Below are 3,403 nucleotides of genomic sequence, written 5' to 3'. Positions count from 1 at the left end.
GTATAGTTGATATCTTTCCCCACAGGGTCGTCCCCAGAAGATTTCTCCTCTCCGTTGGTGTCGATAAACGTCGAGTTTTTCCTATGCGTCCGATGACGTCTAGTTGCTTATTCCCCGCAGATCATTTGGTAAGGCCAGATGATTCCCCTCAGAGTCTCCTCCTCTCCGTTGGTGTCGATAAACGTCGAGTTTTTCCTATTCGTCCTATGGCGTATAGTTGTACCCTTCCCCAAGTGGATCTACCTCCCCGTTGGTTTCGATAAACGTTGTGTTTTTCTCATTCGTCCGCGAACGTCTGATTGTGTACCCTATTCCCATTCATTCATTAATGTCTGGTTGATTTCCCAACCCGAATTCCCAGTAGACGTCCTATTCGGTTTCCGGTTGTGGTGCCTTTCCCTCGTGAAGTGGCTTTCTCCTTCTCCCTTTCGTCCGATGACGTCTGGTTGAGTCTCCCTTTCGTCCTATGACGTCTGGCTGAGTTTTCTCCTTCTCCCTTTCGTCCGATGACGTCTGGTTGAGTCTCCCTTTCGTCCTATGACGTCTGGCTGAGTTTTCTCCTTCTCCCTTTCGTCCGATGACGTCTGGTTGAGTCTCCCTTTCGTCCTATGACGTCTGGATGAGTTTTCTCCTTCTCCCTTTCGTCCGATGACGTCTGGTTGAGTCTCCCTTTCGTCCTATGACGTCTGGCTGAGTTTTCTCCTTCTCCCTTTCGTCCGATGACGTCTGGTTGAGTCTCCCTTTCGTCCTATGACGTCTGGCTGAGTTTTCTCTTCTCCCTTCGTCCGATGACGTCTGGTTGAGTCTCCCTTTCGTCCTATGACGTCTGGCTGAGTTTTCTCCTTCTCCCTTTCGTCCGATGACGTCTGGTTGAGTCTCCCTTTCGTCCTATGACGTCTGGCTGAGTTTTCTCCTTCTCCCTTTCGTCCTATGACGTCTGGCTGAGTTTTCTCCTTCTCCCTTTCGTCCGATGACGTCTGGTTGAGTCTCCCTTTCGTCCTATGACGTCTGGCTGAGTTTTCTCCTTCTCCCTTTCGTCCTATGACGTCTGGCTGAGTTTTCTCCTTCTCCCTTTCGTCCGATGACGTCTGGTTGAGTCTCCCTTTCGTCCTATGACGTCTGGCTGAGTTTTCTCCTTCTCCGTTGGTGTCGATAAACGTTGAGTCTCTCTATCGTCCTATGACGTCTGGTCGAGTCTTCCCATTCATCCTATGATGTCTGGTTACCTCTCCGTTGGTCTTGGTAAACGTTGAGTTTTTCCCCATTACGTCCGCTGACGTATGGTTGTATCTCTCTTTCCATTCATTCATTAATGATTGGTTACCTCTCCGTTGGTTTTGGTAAACGTTGAGTTTTTCCCCATTACGTCCGCTGACGTATGGTTGTATCTCTCCTTCCATTCATCCGATGATGATTGGTTACCTCTCCGTTGGTCTTGGTAAACGTTGAGTTTTTCCCCATTACGTCCGCTGACGTATGGTTGTATCTCTCTTTCCATTCATTCATTAATGATTGGTTACCTCTCCGTTGGTTTTGGTAAACGTTGAGTTTTTCCCATTGCGTCCGCTGACGTATGGTTGTATCCTTTCCTGGTAGTCCCAGTAGAGTTGAGTTACCTCTCCGTTGGTTTTGGTAAACGTTGAGTGTTTCCTAGTTGTCCGTTGGCATCTAGTTGAGATGATTTCTGTTCCCATTCATCGTGTGTCGATGTCTGGATGTGCTTTACCCTGAAAAAGAAGAAAACAGAAAAATCCCCAGCAGTGTGCAAATTTCTACGGTTCTTGGTATTCAATCCCTGTTTACCCTGAAGGTCTGACAGCCGTTGCTCTCATCCATTCGGGTTCCCAGTTGATTGAATAGGGGCAGCTGTAGCACCTCAAATTTGCACCCTACCATTGAATACATTCATTTCATATTAGGTCATAGCATTAACAATGTCCACTGCATAACATTGCATTGTCCATTTGCCCAAGTGCAAGCTCAGCTGACCAATCAGGACAAACTGATCAGGAGAATCAGGCAATCAAGCAAGTGAGTGCCATTTTCATTAAGACAAAGCCCTAGGGTTGGTTTTTTCAAGCTCATATGGTCCAAGGATCATTTTGAAGTGGTTTGGCCAAAGATTGGATGCTCAGAAGTCACCAGTCATTGTTCAGTCAACCAGAAACCCTAGAAAGTCAACTGTGGTCAACTGTGGTCAACTGTGCCCGATTTTATGGATTGGAAGGTGGGAAATGGTTTGAAAGGCCTCATTCATGTCCATATGTGTCTCATTTGACATGCCAAAGACCAGGGTTGAAGATTTGGAGGTCAGACAGAAAGTTTCCAAAAATAGCAGGTGACCTGTAATCTCAGCTGCCCAAAATGGAAACTTTTTCTCCTCAAAATAACTTCATCATACAAGCTTCAAATGGAATTTTGTCCAACATGAAAGTTGAAGATCTTGTTCTCACCTTTCAAAAAGTCCAAGAACTTGAAAATCCCATTTATGGTTTGCAAGATATGGTCAGATGAATTTCAAAAAAGACCCGTAATCAGGAGGGCATAACTACCACATGGTTGGTCCAAATTGCAAGTTCTTTATATGCACAAACTCCATTTGACATGTACTTCAAGGGTGCATCATTGGATTTTTCCAAAAGTGGCCAATGCAAAAAGTCACTTTTCAACTGGACTGTTAAATTGGATCAGGGGCAAAATTGTCCAAATGTCAAAATATTTGGAATTTTGAGATGGGACTTTTTGCAACACCTCAGGAATGGCATTTGGAATGTGTTTGAATCATCACTTTATGCATAGGCTTTGTAAATTGAGATTTGGTTTGAAAAATGCAATGGTTAAAATTGGACATTTTGCTATCAAATGGTGAAATTCAAAAATACATGGCCAATGGAAATGGGACTTGTTTCTACACATCACATGTGATATTTTGGACTTGTTTGAATCAAAGTTGAGCTGATATATGGACTGTTTTAGAGGAAGGGTGTTTTGGCCATTTTTGAGTGAAAATGCATTTTGCTTACAATGCCATTTGGTTAATTACCTTGGTTAATTGTGGATTAAGCTGACATATAAAAGCCTAATCACTCCATAAACACAAGAGAATATTCATTTCACCAAAAATCAGATCAAAATCATCACAATCCTCTCAAATTCATTCAAGAACTCAAAGCACAAAAATCCAAAAATCTCCATCAATCTTTGATCCTTTTGGAAGATTTTTTTTGCAGTGATCTTGTATTATCAAATGCTTCATCTGTTTATGCTCAAGAGCTTCTAAAGCCGCGCCTAAAGCAACTGTACATCCAAGCTACTTCAATGGTGAATGTTGATTTCGAGCAATAGGAGCGAAATTGAGCGAACCTGAGCTTCACATCCTGCTGCCACGAGTCCATGCTGCTTC

This window comes from Lathyrus oleraceus, chromosome 1, assembly GCF_024323335.1.
Source record: "Lathyrus oleraceus cultivar Zhongwan6 chromosome 1, CAAS_Psat_ZW6_1.0, whole genome shotgun sequence".
NCBI lineage: Eukaryota > Viridiplantae > Streptophyta > Magnoliopsida > Fabales > Fabaceae > Lathyrus > Lathyrus oleraceus.
The sequence above is the reverse complement of the archived record's forward strand: the minus strand, read 5'-3'. Positions refer to the sequence as shown.